General features: G+C 43.4%; 1 protein-coding gene across 4 annotated transcripts in view; it reads right to left on the reverse strand.

The window, feature by feature from the left end:
- doc2a (double C2-like domains, alpha) overlaps nucleotides 1–17,076 on the reverse strand; it is a 62,784-nt gene that overhangs the window by 37,139 nt on the left and 8,569 nt on the right. Inside the window, exon 2 of one of the 4 annotated variants that reach the window (XM_071411688.1) lies at nucleotides 848–940. The exons of the other annotated variants lie outside the window; for them this stretch is intronic. The gene's annotated coding sequence lies outside the window, so the exon portion shown is untranslated. The remainder of the gene's footprint in view (nucleotides 1–847; nucleotides 941–17,076) is intronic. 4 annotated transcript variants of the gene reach the window in all.

Raw genomic sequence — 17,076 nt, forward strand, 5'->3', positions numbered from 1 at the left:
AGTTGGGTGGGTTTGTCTATGGTTGATTTTCTATGTTGGGATTTGGTGTTCGGCCTGGTATGATTCTCAATCAGAGACAGCTGTCAATCGTTGTCCCTGATTGAGAATCATACTTAGGCAGCCTGGGTTTCACTTGTGTTTTGTGGGTGTTTGTTCCTGTGTCTGTGTTTGGGCCACACAGGACTGTTTCGGTTTTGTCACGTTTGTTGGTTTTGTATTTTGAAGTGTTTTGTTGATTTTTTCATTAAATAATGAACTCTAACCACTCTGCATTTTGGTCCTCACCTTCTGTCAGCGAGGACAGCCGTAACAGTGTGAATACATATGTAAATGTGATATTTCAGTTATTTATATTTATATTTAAAGTTTTTAAATCACGTTTGAAAACACACCTTTTTAGCATGGCCTTCAAACTGTAATTTCCAGCTTTGCCTTTAAATCATCGACTTCAGTATTATTTTATATATTTTTATTCATTTCAATTGGATTGTTGCCGTCTGTTTTATGCTCCTTTATTAATCTCCTTCATTCTTCCTGAATAATTATTTGTTTTACTGTAAAGTGTGTTGCCATATTAAATGCACTAAATAAAGATTTATTTTATTTGATAAGTGCACCTCGGAAAAGTGCACAATCTGTTTAAGTGCACTACAGTTTTCAAGTCCCAACTAAACTACCTTCTTTTTAGAAACTGCCCACTGTCACGACACTCCAAAACAGCTGTGTTTAAGCTATCAAGGCCGGGATTCAATCAAAGGTGCGTTGTCACCAAGCACGTTGCACTTTAAAGGTCATTTACGCTTGAGCCGACATCTGCAGTATTTAACATGAATGTCTGGGAAATTACCTGGCACATTGTCAGTAGTGCAGTGTGCAGCTCTACAATGCGCCGTTGAATTGAATTCCGGCAGTAGAGTCTGTCTAGAGTCGATTGAAGGAGCTGTTGAATGAGGGAAATCACAGATGAAACTAGAGAATAACTCATCTCAATGGGAATCCGATGAACAGCGCAACAAACTGTTGCTCTGTAATATCCATATCAATGGGAGAGCATTGACAATGCAACACTAATGTGCTCAATGCTAGAGAGAGAGAGAGAGAGAGAGAGAGAGAGAGAGAGAGAGAGAGAGAGAGAGAGAGAGAGAGAGAGAGAGAGAGAGAGAGAGAGAGAGAGAGAGAGAGAGAGAGAGAGAGAGAGAGAGAGAGAGAGAGAGAGAGAGAGAGAGAGAGAGAGAGAGAGAGAGAGACCAGTGGTAGTTCCCAAAACTTTTCTACAGGGGTTAAAATACACCACCATTTTTTTTCAACCTGATTTAATGGTGTTAAGAATTCAGGACAGAGGACCAACACTTTAACTAGTTCCCTTGAACGCAGCTTCCTAGCAACCCAACAAGCACCAGTTGCTACTAATTGCCAATCAGCCTCCACACATGTCCTCACATCTCCTTAATCCCCACTGCCACCCTACTTTAACTTGACCAAACAGACATTCCTCCTCTTGTTCTGCAGTGCATGTCGCACCTTGCTCAGAGTAGCTACTCTGCAATTGAGGGAACTAGTGCGCTATCAGAGTGTGTACCAAGAGAGAACTGAAGGTTTTCCGTTGTGACGGGAGTAGAACAGAGTTGATTTTGGGGGTTGTTTTTCTGTGTGGCCACTGCTCATGCTCTCAAAATGTTGGCGCCCGGGGAAGACACGTTTCCGAGGTGAGCAGGAGGATTATGAGATGGAGTTATGTCGGGATGCCACCGGGCCGCAAGCAAAGTTGGGAGAAGAGGAATATTGGAACGGGTACACAGAAAGGTGGATTTGTGAGGGGAGGAAGAGGTCGAAGAGAATGAGGAAAGCAGAGGTTGGATATGAATTTGAGGAAGATGGCGATTTAAATGGGATGGGGTGTTGAAGAAGATTGGTGTCAAGCGCAAACAGAGTGAGCCATGCGCCAGACCGAGTTCTAGAGGTAAAATGGAAGGGAATCAGTGTGAGCTGGAAGGTGTGGTGAAGAGCTCGGAACCTGAGCCTGGCATCAATTGACATGATAAAGAAGAATCTGGTCATGAAGGAGTGACATTTTGGGAGAAAGTGGATTCTTTCCTTTTGGCGGATCCATTTGTGGTTTCAGGGTGGGTGGGAAAGGAGTTGGGTGCAGTTAAATCAGTGAAGGTAACCTGTAGTGGACTTGTGATATTTGTTTGTGTTTCTTCTGACCAAAGGGGCGGGCGCTTCATGTCACGCAACTTTGGTCAAGATCTGTTTCTTGCTTTGCTCTTAGGAACAGGGCACCTTTTGAAAGGAGTGGTTTCTTGGGTAGCGTTAAGTGTGGAGGTGGAGCAATTGAAGCTGAAGATTCCTGGTGTTTGTGATGCCCGCCGTTTGGTGCGACGTAGACCCGGTGGTGAAATCGAGGAGTAACTGTCAGTCGTTTTGAGTCTTTACCCGACAAGGGCATGTTAGGATATATCAGTTATCCTGTGAGAGCTTTTGTTCTGAATCCACTGCAGTGTTTCAGGTGCCACGTTTATGGTCATGTTGCAGCAGTGTGTAAGAGGGAGATTCCAAGATGTTCGAAGTGTGCAGGAGGGCATGAGATTCAGAGGACTGTGTAGTTTCGGTGGATAAAGTTGTGTCAACTGTAGGGGTGCCCATGCTGCTGGGAATCGGAAGTGTCCGGTGGGAGAGAGGCAAGTTGAGGTGGCTAGAGTCTGAGTAGTGCAGAAGGTGTCGTATGCTGAGGCAGTGAAGAAAGTAGAGGATGGGTCAAGGCTGAGGGATCCTGAGAGGATCCCTGTGAGTAGTTGATCTCTGCCGGCACAGAGCGACAGGCCAACGAGTGATATATGCTTCAGTAAGGTTGGCTTCATAGCATTGGTTATCAACTGTATCGCAGAAATGGAACATAAATTACAGAAAATAGATGTGTTGGCAACGGCAGAGAATTATTTGGGTATACGAGATTTTACTTCAGAAGAGTTACAGGGTGTGTTGATTGGTGGTGTCCTGTCCTCCCAGGCCATTGGCATGGTGCAGGAGCTGATAGGGTCAAAGTAGTGGAATGGGGTAGTAGGTTTTTAAGTGTAGGGTTAGTTGGAAGGATGTTTTTGTTATTTTATTTAAAAAATGTATATATTTTGTATCACAAAGTATAATGGCTTATATTATAGTTGGGGGCGGTAATACAACATATTGGATGCCAAACGCCGTTAAAATCCCAAGAAGACGAAGTGCATGTCCCGTTTCACGACTGCATTATTATCAAGTTTTGCATGAGCAAGTTCTCCGCTCAGCAAATTGTTATATTTTGTTCCGTCTCGCACCTGCTCCCGTCATAATCTTACATTGAACAAAATATAAACGCAACATGTAAAGTCTTATATTTCTTAAACTGAAATAAAGAATCCCCGAAATTTTCCATACCCACAGTGTATTTCTCTTGAAGTTTGTGCATACATTTGTTTACACCCTGTTAGTGAGCATTTCTCCTTTGCCAAGATAATCCATCCACCTGACAGGTGTGGCATATCAAGAAGCTGATTAAACAGCAGGATCATTACACAGGTGCACTTTGTGCTGGGGAAAATAAGAGGCCACTCTAAAATGTGCAGTTTTGTCACACAGCAATGCCACAGATGTTTTGAGGGAGCATGCAATTGGTATGCTGACTGCAGAAATGTCCACCAGAGCTGTTGCCCGAGAATTGAATGTTCATTTCTCTACCATAAGCTGCCTCCAACATCGTTTTAATGAATTTGGCAGTACGTCCAACTGGCCTCACAACTGCAGACCACGTGTAACCACACCAGCCCAGGACCTCCATATCCGGCTTCTTCACCTGCGGGATCGTCTGAGACCAGCCACCCGGATAGCTGATGAAACTGTGGGTTTGCACAACCAGAGAATTTCTGCACAAACTGTCAAAAATCGTCTCAGGGAAGCTCATCTGTGTGCTTGTTGTCCTCACCAGGGTCTTGACCTGACCACAGTCTGGCGTCATAACTGACTTCAGTGGGCAAATGCTCACCTTCGATGGCCACTGGCACGGTGGAGAAGTGTGCTCTAAACAGATGAATCCCGGTTTCAAGTGTCCTGGGCAGATGGCAGTGTGGGCGAGCGGTTTGGTTATGTCAATGTTGTGAACAGAGTGCCCCATGGTTGAGATGGGGTTAGGGTATGGGAAGGCATAAGCTATGGACAACAAACACAATTGCATTTTATCGCTAGCAATTTGAACGTACAGAGATACCGCATTTCGCTACACTCGCATTAACATCTGCTGACCATGTGCTAACCATGTGACCAATAAAATGTGAGATCCTGAGGCCCATTGTCGTGCCATTCATCCGCCATCACCTCATGTTTCAGCATGATAATGCACGGCATCATGTCACAAGGATCTGTATACGATTGCTGGAAGCTGAAAATGTTCTTTCATGGCCTGCATACTCACCATCATGATTGGGATGCTCTGGATCGACATGTACGACAGCGTGTTCCAGTTCCTGCCAATATCCAGCAACTTTGTAAGGCCATTGAAGAGGAGTGGGACAACATTCCACAGACCACAATCAACAGCCTGAGCAACTCTATGCGAAGGAGATGTGTCGCACTGCATGAGGCAAATGGTGGTCACAACAGATACTGACTGGTTTTCTGATTCACTCCCCTACCTTTTTTGTAAAGTATCTGTGACCAACAGATGCATTTCTGTATTCTCAGTCATGTGAAATCCATAGATTAGGGCCTAATTTATTTATTTCAATTGACTGATTTCCTTATATGAACTTATAACTCAGTAAAATCTTTGAATTTGTTGCATGCTGCGTTTTATATTGTAGTGAACTTAAGCCAAAACCTAGTGACCTCATCAAGAGGTTTGGACCTCTTGTCGTAGTGGTTAAGGTGTTGGCTTGACAGTCGCTGTACCCGGTTTGGAGTCCCGGTCAGGGCTACCCCATGAATTTGCTACAACATTTTTGTTAAGTGTATATCCCTTGTTTCTCTCGTATCACAGACCAGCAAGCTGCCTTGTTTCACAATATTTCCTCTCCTCCATGTCAGCCAGCTCTGGGTTGAGAATATGCTTCACCACGACACGTCCAAGGCCCATTCCCAGCATGCTCTCCTGAGTGTATTTCCGACTATCCACGGCCCTGCTTCACCGCATGTACCAGCACACCTCCCTGCCACATGCCCCGCTCCTCAGTGGACCCGTGAGGCTGTGCCACCAACCAACGCATCTGAGTCCCAGTTATTCATCCATCGCTGGGTCTGTACAGTAATTCATTTTGACGCAGTTCCTATTCCAAATCATCTGTGTGCCAACTTCATAGTTCCTTTAATATTAGACAGACTGGCTACTCACCATACAGTCGCTATGCTACCATATACAGTTTAGGGCAGGCATATCATCCATGCATTACTGCTGATGATATCTGGAAATGTGCATGTACACCCTGGCCCAGCTACTGTTGCTAGCCCCAATTCTGACTTGTGCTCAGATATCTGTTTCACTGATTTCTGCTCTCGTAAAAGCCTGGGTTTTCTGCACGTTAACACTAGAAACGTATTACCTAAAATTGATAAATTCAAAGAGTAGGTTCACAACTCCAATCCAGATGTGTTGGTCATTACTGAGATGTGGTTAAGAAAGTGCTTTGAACACTGATGTTAACCTTTCTGGTTATAACCTTTTCGGCAAGACAGATCTTCCAAAGGTGGTGGAGTGGCAATCTTTACCAAGGAACACCTTCAGTGCTCGGTTGTTTCCTCCAAGTCTGTCCCCAAACAATTTGATTTGCTGGTTTTAAGCATACAACTTTCAAATAGTTCTTGGTTGACTATTGCTGGGTGTTGTCGTCCACTATCAGCACTGGTCTGTACCCTACCTGCCATAAACTCTCTCCTGGCCCCTTACACTAAGTCTGAATTTGTCCTGCTAGGTGACATAAACTGGGACATGCTTAAACCACCTGACCATGTCCTAAAGCAATGGGACTCCCAAATCATTCTCAGATTATTTCCATTTTGCCCTGTTTATCAAAAGTGTTGGAAAAACTTGATAATAATGAACTGACTGGTTTTCTTGATGTCTACAATATTCTCTCATGTATGCAATCTGGTTTCCACTCAGGTTATGGATGTGTCACTGCAACCTTAAAGGTCCCAAATGATGTCACCATTTTCCTTGATTCTAAGCAATGTTGTGCTACAATTTGTATTGACTTATTGGCCAAAGCTTTTTATATGATAGACCATTCCATTCTTGTGGGCCAGCTAAGGAGTATTGGTGTCTGAGGGGTCTTTGGCCTTGTTTGCTAACTACCTCTCTCAAAGAGTGCAGTGTATAAAGTCAGAACATCTGTTGTCTCAGCCACTGCCAGTCACCAAGGGAGTACCCCAAGGCTTGATCCTAGACCCCTTGCTCTGCTCAATTTACAACAACAAAATCAACAACATAGCTCAGGCATTAGGAAGCTCTCTCATCCATGTATATGCCCCTCCCCTGATTTTGTGTTAAACGCTCTACAACAAAGCTTCCTTAGTGTCCAACAAGCTTTCTCTGCCTTTAACCTTGTTCTGAACACCTCCAAAACAAACGTCATGTGGTTTGGTAAGAAGAATGCCCCTGTGCCCACCGATGTGACTATTACCTCTGAGGGTTTAGAGCTTGAGGTAGTCACCTCATACAAGTACTTGGGAGTATGGCTAGATGGCACGCTGTCCTTCTCTCAGCACATATTAAAGCTGCAAGCTAAGGTTAAATCTATAATTGGTTTCCTCTAAGTAATTGCTCCTCTTTCACCCCAGCTGCCAAACTAACCCTGTTTCAGATGACCATCCTACCCATGCTAGATTATGGAGACGGTAGGTAAGGGTGCTCTCGAGCAGCTAGATGTTCTTTACCATTCGACCATAAGATTTGCTACCAATGCTCCTTATAGGAGACATCCCTACACTCTATATTCCTCTGTAAACTAGTCATCTCTGTATACCCGTTGAAAGACGGGTATACAGATGCTTATTGATGCTTATTTATAAAACCCTCTTAGGCCTCACTCCCCCCTATCTGAGATACCTACTGCAGCCCTCATCCTCCACATACAACACCCGTTCTGCCAGTCACATTCTGATAAAGGACCCCAAAGCACACATATCCCTGGCTCGCTCCTCTTTTTAGTTCGCTGCCGCTAGCAACTGGAACGAGCTGCAAAAAACACTCAAACTGGACAGTTTTATCTCCATCTCTTCATTCAAAGACTCAATCATGGACACTCTTACTGACAATTGTGGCTGCTTTGCGTGATGTATTATTGTCTCCACCTTCTTGCCCTTTGTGCTGTTGTCTGTGCCCAATAATGTTTGTACCATGTTTTGTGCTGCAACCATGTTGTGCTGCTGCCATATTGTGCTGCTTGCTACCATGATGTGTTGTCATGTGTTGCTGCCATGCTATGTTGTCTTGGGTCTCTCTTAATGTAGTGTTGTGGTGTCTCTCTTATCGTGGTGTGTTTTGTCCTATTTTTTAATCTCAGCCCCCGTCCCCGCAGGAGGCCTTTTGCCTTTTGGTAGGCCGTCATTGTAAATAAGAATTTGTCCTTAACTGACTTGCCTAGTTAAATAAAGATTAAATAAAAATGATCCTTACAATTCCACTTTCATTCCATCATGTTAAAAGTAATTTGATAAAAAGCACTGCTTGGCACATTTTATTATGCCATTCATTCAAGTATTGTCCCGGGTCACGTTTGCCACAGTCCATGTGACAGCAGGCCACAGAATGCACATTAATCAACATCAATTATACAATAATGCAACATTCATGTAAACGTGCGGGGGTTACCCAAAAGCTAACTTGCACCCGTAGTCCCAGGGCAGCTAAGGACAATTACACAGCCACTATACAAATACTCACTAAAACAATACAAAATACATTACATCCAATAATATATAATTCCAACAACAATAACATCAACTGTCGTTTTACACATGAGGAACCACAGATAACTTGTGTACAGGTTTGGATAGATTTGAGCCATGTTTTCAATTTAAAAGTACAATAAATCAGTGCAGTTTTTCAAGTCCATGGGCATTGCATTTCAGTATATTGTTGCTCTAACGGAGAAGAGCGATTTTACCGTGTCAAAGGGACAACGCAATCCCTTCTAGTATCACTGCCCTTGTTATCCTGTATCAGAATTTCATTGCATACTGTAACTTCAACCATATATTAGCCACATGCTACAGTATCTATCATACTGCAGACTGGCTTTCTCCTCTAGAAATGCCATCTTTATGTCATTGCATAGCGTTCGTCCAGCCATGATTGTTCTCTCTCTCTCTTGTTATTGCTCTCTCCCTCATGCCCCTTTTCTTCAACTAAACTACTTCTCACTCTCTCCGGTCTGTTGACTATGACTTCCCGTCTTGCCGGGACCACAACCACATATACCACGCACCGGGGGGCCACCATGACATCATTCCCTTGCTGCCTCCACTGCCGCATATTCATTCCACCACCACCAACTCGGCCTCCAAGCCTCAGATCAGGCCTCAAAGACCTGGCTTCTCTCCCAGCATCCACAGATGACAATTTGGCATCCGACACAACCTAAATCCCTGCAGCTACAGCTCCCCCCGACGGCCCAGCAGGCCAGGATGTCTCTCTCCCCCTCTCATTCCAATACCTGAACACGGACATGTCCCTCTCCCCTGCTCTCTCTCATTACCCCTGTCTCCTCCAAGTCGGCAGTGCACTTCCTGAATCCAACGGCTGCTCTGTCCCCCCAGCTCCCTTGCCTCTTGCTAGTACTATTCTCTCTGCCCCACTGGAACCGTGACCGCTGCTTTGGCAGTGGCTCGCCGACTCTCTCTGCCAGCGACGGCATCTCTCAGCATACTGCTTCCTCTACCTCGTGTTCTGTCTCCACCGGTGGTGCAACCGTATTTTTCCGGTTGCTCGCGAGTTTGAATTTGTATTTAAGTCCTGTAATAGTTTTTTTTTTAAAGTACCTTTATTTAACTAGGCAAGTCAGTTAAGAATAAATTCTTATTTTCAATTGTGGCCTAGGAACAGAATTGACATGACTAATGCAGAATTGACATGACTAACAATTGCAAGACACTTGTTTAAAATACATAACACATACGTGACATACAGTTGAAGTCGGAAGATTACATACACTTAGGTTGGAGTCATTAAAACTTGTTTTTCAACCACTCCACAAATTTCTTGTTAACAAACTATAGTCTTGGCAAGTCTGTTAGGACATCTACTTTGTGCATGACACAAGTCATTTTTCAATTGTTTACAGACAGATTATTTAACTTATAATTCACTGTATCACAATTCCAGTGGGTCAGAAGTTCACATACACTAAGTTGACTGTGCCTTTAAACAGCTTGGGAAATTCCTGAAAATGAAGTCATGGCTTTAGAAGCTTCTGATAGGCTAATTGACATCATTTGAGTCAATTGGAGGTGTACCTGTGGATGTATTTCAAGACCTACCTTCAAACTCAGTGCCTCTTTGCTTGACATCATAGGAAAATCAAAAGAAATCTGCCAAGACCTCAGAAAAATTGTAGACCTCCACAAGTCTGGTTCATCATGGGGAGCAATTTCCAAACGCCTGAAGGTGCCACGTTCATCTGTACAAACAATAGTACGCAAGTATAAACACCATGGGACCACGCAGCCGTCATACCGCTCAGGAAGGAGACGTGTTCTCTCTCCTAGAGATGAATGTACTTTGGTGCGAAAAGTGCAAATCAATCCCAGAACAACAGCAAAGGACGTTGTGAAGATGCTGGAGGAAACAGATACAAAAGTATCTATGTCCACAGTAAAACGAGTCATATATCGACATAACCTGAAAGGCTCCTCAGCAAGTAAGAAGCCACTTCTCCAAATCCGCCAAACAAAAGCCAGACTACGGTTTGCAACTGCACATGGGGACAAATATCGTACTTTTTGGAGAAATGTCCTCTGGTCTGATGAAACAAATATAGAACTGTTTGGCCATAATGACCATCGTTATGTTCGGAGGAAAAAGGGGGTGGCTTGCAAGCCGAAGAACACCATCCCAACCGTGAAGCACTGGGGTGGCAGCATCATGTTGTGGGGGTGCTTTGCTGCAGGAGGGACTGGTGCACTTCACAAAATAGATGGCATCATGAGGGAGGAAAATGTTGTGGATATATTGAAGCAACATCTCAAGACATCAATCAGGAAGTTAAAGCTTGGTAGCAAATGGGTCTTCCAAATGGACAATGACCCCAAGCATACTTCCAAAGTTGTGGCAAACGGCTTAAGGACAACAAAGTCAAGGTATTGGAGTGGCCATCACAAAGCCCTGACCTCAATCCTATAGAAAATGTATGGGCAGAACTGAAAAAGCATGTGTGAGCAAGGAGGCCTACAAACCTGTCAGGAGGAATGGGACAAAATTTACCCAGCTTATTGTGGGAAGCTTGTGGAAGGCTACCCGAAAGGTTTGACCCAAGTGAAACAATTTAAAGGCAATGCTACCAAATACTAATTGAGTGTATGTAAACTTCTGACCCACTGGAAATGTGATGAAATAAAAGCTGAAATAAATCATTCTCTCTACTATTATTCTGACATTTCACATTCTTAAAATAAAGTGGTGATCCTAACTGACCTAAGACAGGGAATTTTTACTGGGATTAAATGTCAGGAATTGTGAAAAACTGAGTTTAAATGTATTTGGCTAAGGTGTATGTAAACTTCCGACTTCAACTGTAAATAGAATACAGAACACTTGAAACATTACAGGACATTACAGGACATGTTCAAATGTGATTGTAAAAGATAGAATTTTAGGGAAAGCCATTTAAGAGCTAGAGTTATTTTACAGTCTGATAGCAGTGGGTAGAGTGGTGTTTGCAGGCTGTTCGTATGGGCAGTTATACAGGACAGTTCATGGCTGTTTCTCAGGGGGCTCTGGCCTCCTGGCTACCTTGCCTGTACTATCTTGACAGGCTCTGGGTCCTTTCCCCCCTCAAGTCTCACTGGCCCTGTGGCAGCTGATCTGGCAGCAGCTCAATCTCTTTCTCTGCCAGTGTCGACCTCTCTCCCCACCTCAAGTCCGGCTGGCTCCATGACCACTACTACCCGAAAGGTTAGTTTTGGCATCCGACACAAAGAGCTCACCCTCTTTCTCTGCCAGTGTTGCCCTCACTCTTACCCTCACGTCCCGCTGGCCCTGTGACTACCTGCTAGGGCAGCGGGTCTTTCTCTGCCAATGGCAACCTCTCTCTCAGCTGTTTCCTCTACCTCTCACGTACTGTCTCCGCCGGCGGTGCAACTGGTTTTTCCACTCTGGCCTCCCGGGTACCTTGCCTGCACCATCTTCACAGAATCTGGCTCCCCTCCCCCATGTTTCACACGACCTGTGACTGCTACTCCGGCAGCGGCTCACCCCCCTCTTTCTGCCAGTGACGACCTCTCTCCCCACCTCGGGTTCCGTTGACGCGTGACCACTGCTCGAACGGTGACACACCCTCCCTCTTCACCAGTGATGACATCCATCTTCGCCTCTGGTCCCACTGGTTCTGTTACCGCCACCCCTGCAGTGCCTCACCTTCTTCTCTGCCAGCGACAACCGCTCAGGCAGCTATATGTGCCTGCTGTTCCTGCTGCTCCAGCCGTGGTTTTGCCCCTGTTCCTCACAGGTGTGAATTTCTCTCAGTTCAGTGAGCCACGCCCTCCGGCTCATCATTCCCTTTCGACGGCCTTCCTGGCTCTTCCTCCACCAGCTGAAACTCTCTCCTAGAGTCTTCAACTGCCGGCCACAGCCCACCTTCGCAGAGGTCCACCACCCACTCTTGTCGCCAGCCTACCACCATTGACATCCTGTCTGCCTGCATCCAGATGCTGAGATCAGGTTACATCTCCATCGCAGTCTTGCCACGCTGGGATTGAGGTTTCTTTTGGTGTTCTTTCGCTTCCTGCGATGTTCCGAGTTAACATCCTCATCTTTTACCTTACATCCCTTCTCATCTCAGCATGTCCGACATCACCATCCTCGACAAAGATACCTTCACCGTCAAACAAAGTCAACTGATCAGTTTGTTCCAGATACCACCTAGCCCTTATGAACCACTAACCAACTTCCTACAGCTCAGACAATCTGAACATTCCTCTCCATCCGATCCACAATTCATCATCGAATCTGGTTCCATCACCTCTCCAATGGTTCCATTCCCATCTGAGACAAATACTATCCCTGTACAGCTGTCCTGCTGACCAATTCTCTGGACACTCCTTCTCAAGCCCATCATTCCTACAGCCGCTCTGACATTAAGAAACATCAGGACAGCCCACAACATGCTCATCTCTCAGAACCTGCAATAACTCAAACACAGTCTCCCAGTCCCTGCCTCATTTCAGATACAATCTACCTCATGCACCGAATCCTACCCAACCAGCCAAAAGAGGATTGGCTCCCCAGCTGAGCCTGGTTTCTCTCAAGGTGGACTTCAGGAAACAGCAGAGGGAGCACCCTCCTGTCCATATCGACGAGACAGCAGTGGAGAAGGTGGAAAGCTTTAAGTTCCTTGGCGTACACATCACTGACAAACTGAAATAGTCCACCCAAACAGACAGTGTGGTGAAGAAGGCGCAACTGCACCGCTCTCAACCGCAGGGCTCTCCAGAGAGTGTTGTGGTCTGCACAACGCATCACCGGGGGCAAACTACCTGCCCTCCAGGACACCTACAGCACCTGATGTCACAGGAAGGCCAAAAAGATCAAGGACAACAACCACCCGAGCCACTGCCTGTTCACCCCGCTACCATCCAGAAGGCGAGGTCAGTACAGGTGCATCAAAGCTGGGACCAAGAGACAGAAGCTATTTTTCAATCTCAAGGCCATCAGACTGTTAAACAGCCATCACTAACACAGAGAGGCTGCTGCCTATAACCAGACTTGAAACCATTGGCCACTTTAATAAATGGATCACTAGTCACTTTAATATTTCCACTTTAATAATGTTTACATATCTTGCATTACTCATCCCATATGTATATACCATATTTTATATTTATACCATCTATTGCATCTTGCCTATGCCACTCGGTCATTGCTCATCCATATATTTAATATGTATATATTCTTATTCCATCCCTTTACTTAGATTTGTGTGTATTAGGTAGTTGTTGTGGAATTGTTAGATTACTTGTTAGATATTGCTGCACTGTCGGAACTAGAAGCACAAGCATTTCGCTACACTCGCAATAACATCTGCTAACCATGTGTATGTGACCAATAAAGTTTGATTTGATTTGATCCGGAAAGGGGACCAGACTTGAATGCAACACTTTAACTAGTTGCCTTGAACACAACTCAACAAGCATCAGCTGTAACTCATTGCTAATCAGCCTCCACACCTGTCCTCACTCTCCTTATATCCCACTGCCACCCTACTTAATCCTGACCAAACTAACATCCCTCTTGTTCTGCAGTGCATGTCGCATTGCACGACACTGTGCGTCACTAGCCTGATCAGGTATTGCATCCCTCCTCCCATTCTTCACCTATCTGGTATCTCTTGGGTTCTTCTAAGGATCTCCTGGTGGGATTGCCATCACAAAAACAGCCTAACTACTACGACCTGACAATGTCGACCTGAGACTCCAAGCCAAACTCTACAGAGTCGTCCCTCCCCCGGATCCTTTATCTGCAGTCCTCGTTTTCATCAAGTCCATTCTCATTCCCCTCCTGAATCCTCATTCTCAAATCCATTCCATTTCCTCAATAAATATTCTAAACCCATTTCAATGTCTGGTCCTTCAACTAATTGAGACTTGATTGATAGCTGCAATATGCTCTGGGTATATTAGAGAGAATTCAGGGAGAGTGTTTTACCAGTGCAACTGTTCTCTCCGTTCTGGACAGATGGTACGTTTTATTCTCTCTCTCTGTTCTTTTGGTTCTATCAAGGCAAGTCTACTGATGAATGTGGAGAATCCACTGGTGTTCCATGAACTCTAAACAAATCAATTCTATAATCTATTTTCAACAACAGTTACTGAAATGCTTCCCTTGTGTGAAAAAACTGACATTTCACGCGATCACATGTGATCCTACGCGAAGTTAATATGATGATATGTAAATGCAACATCTGATAACATAACTGCACATGTGAGAATTTCAGCACGTGAAAACCATATCATGAAATAAATGTGACATGGGGATTTGTTATTATTTAACTAGGTAAGTCAGTTAAGAACAAATTCTTATTTACAATGACGGCCTAGGACCAGTAAATAGAGATGCAGAAGTTTTTCACGTGAAAGTTCAAATGTCACATTTTTTTTGTAAAGGAAGTAATGAAATCGTATGTGGGACTAAAGTAAATGGTACACTGTTAAGCTAAAATAGTGTGGAAATTTTTATCAAAAACAATATTTTTACATTTGAAAAAACTCACCAGGTGATTTGAACTATTACCCAAACTGGGATTTGAACTCACGAACTCTAGATTTGGAATACGCTGATCTTTCTGTTGCGCCACGAAGTCTAGAGTTTTTAGAAATCCCCTACTCAGAGATGGTGGTGGAGCAAGAAGATCAGACTGCCGTGAACCAAGCGTTTGCGAGTTGAAATCCCAGGTGAGGACATGTTGAATAATAATTGATGTATAAATAAACATACACAATGTAATCATGTATGTCAAAGTGTGCCAACTATGTACGTTTAAAACACTATTTCATGACGTTCCGGCGACATCCTAACCAATCATTTTTGTTTTCTAGGCATCACCTGTGAAACCTCGTAAAAAATATTCACATGTGAAAATTTGAATACACATGTGAAAGGTTGTGATCACGTGAAAATCCACATGTGAAACTTCATGTGAAACCATGTGGTTTTGGAACACTTCACATATGATATTTCACATAAAGTTTCACATGGATTTTTAGATGTGATTTCACAAATGCACTGAAATAAAACATTTGTGGTTAGGATGTCGCCGGAAAGTCATAAAAGAGTTGCATTGTTTTCAACTTACATATTGTGCAAAACATGGATATTTCACATGTGAAATCATGTGGTTTTTCCATAAGGGTTGGCTGCCTAAAATGAAGGAAATCTTTAAAGTTTTCTTCCTCCTGTCAGAATGCAGTTTTTCTCTCCCTTCTATCAAATCTGAAAGAATCATTGTTTTTGAGCTGCAAAGATCTATCTCAGGAACACTCGATCACTGCAAATTTACAGAGGACCATTGTTTTCAGGCGTTCCTAACTCATTTGCCGGAGAGGAAGGAAACCACTCAGGGATCTCACCATGAGGCCAATGGTGACCTTAAAACACTTTTGGTCAATTTTCGCCTAAAATGACATACCCAAATCTAACTGCCTGTAGCTCAGGACCTGAAGCAAGGATATGCATATTATTGTTACCATTTGAAAGGAAACACTTTGAAGTTTGTGGAAATGTGAAATGAATATAGGAGAATATAACACATTAGATCTGGTCAAAAATAATACAAAAGAAAAAACGATGCATTTTTTTTTGTACCATCATCTTTGAAATGCAAGAGAAAAGCCATAATTATTCCAGCCAAGGCTCAATTGAAATTTTGGGCACTAGATGGCAGCAGTGTATGTGCAAAGGTTTAGACTGATCCAATGAACCATTGCATATCTGTTCAAAATGTTGTATCAAGACTGCCCAAATGTCCCGAATTGGTTTATTAATACATTTTCATAATTGTGCACTCTCAAACAATATCATGGCATTCTGTCACTGTAATAGCTACTTTAAATTGGACAGTGCAGTTAGAATAACAATAATTTAAGCTTTCTGCACATATCAGATATGTCTATGGGAATTTGTTTTGTTACTTACAACCTCATGCTAATCACATTAGCCTACATTCGCTCAACCATCCCGCAGGGGGGACACCAATCCCGTAGAGATTAATTAATGGCTGTGATAGGAGAAAACTGAGGATGGATCAACAGCATTGTAGTTACTCCACAATACTAACCTAATTGATAGAGTGAAAGGGAAGCCAGTACAGAATAATAAATATTCCAAAACATGCATACGTTATGCAACAAGGCACTAAAGTAATACTGCAAAAATATGGCAAAGCAAGTAACCTTTTGTCCTGAATACAAAGTATTATGTTTGGGGCAAATCCAATACAACACATTACTGAGTACCACTCTCCATATTTTCAAGCTGCGTAATGTTATGGTTATGCTTGTAATAGTTAAGGACTGGGGAGTTTTTCAGGATAAAAAAACAAATAGAATGGAGCTAAGCACAGGCAAAATCCTAGAGGAAAATCTGGTTCAGTTTGCTTTCCACCAGACAATGAAAGGTGAATTCATCTTTCAGCAGGACAATAACCTAAAACACAAGGCCTAATCTACACTGGAGATGCTTACCAAGAAGACAGTGAATATTGCCAAGTTACCATTTTGAGTTAAATCTACATGACAATCTATGGTAAGACCTGAAAATAGTTGTCTAGTAATGATCAACAACCAATTTGACAGCGCTTGAATATTTTTTTAAAGAAAAATGGGCCAATGTTGCACAATCCAGATGTATTAAGCTCTTAGCAACTTACCCAGAAAGACACACAGCTGTAAACGCTGCCAAAGATGCTTCTATAAAGTATTGACTCAGGGGTGTGAATACTTATGTAAATTAGATATTTCTGTATTTAATTTTCAATACATTTGCAAAAAAATCACTTTGTCATTATGGGGCATTGTGTGTAGATGGGTAAGAAAATAAAATCAATTTAATCAATTTTGAATTCAGGCTGTAACACAACAAATGTGAAATAAGTCAAGGGGCATGAATGCTTTCTGAAGGCACATCTTTGCGAGGCATTGGAAAACTACCCTGGTCTTTGTGGCCTCATTTGCATATCCTCCTGTTTTGCTGTGTTGCTGAGCTTAGCTAACGGGGAGCATCGGTTGCTGCCGGTAATCCTACCGTGACTGAACGCTTTTCTGTGGGCCCACAGTATATGGTTGCGTCCCAAATGGCACCCTATTCTCTTTATAGTGCACTACTTTTGACCAGGTTCCATA

Source organism: Salvelinus alpinus, chromosome 1 (genome assembly GCF_045679555.1).
Source record: "Salvelinus alpinus chromosome 1, SLU_Salpinus.1, whole genome shotgun sequence".
NCBI lineage: Eukaryota > Metazoa > Chordata > Actinopteri > Salmoniformes > Salmonidae > Salvelinus > Salvelinus alpinus.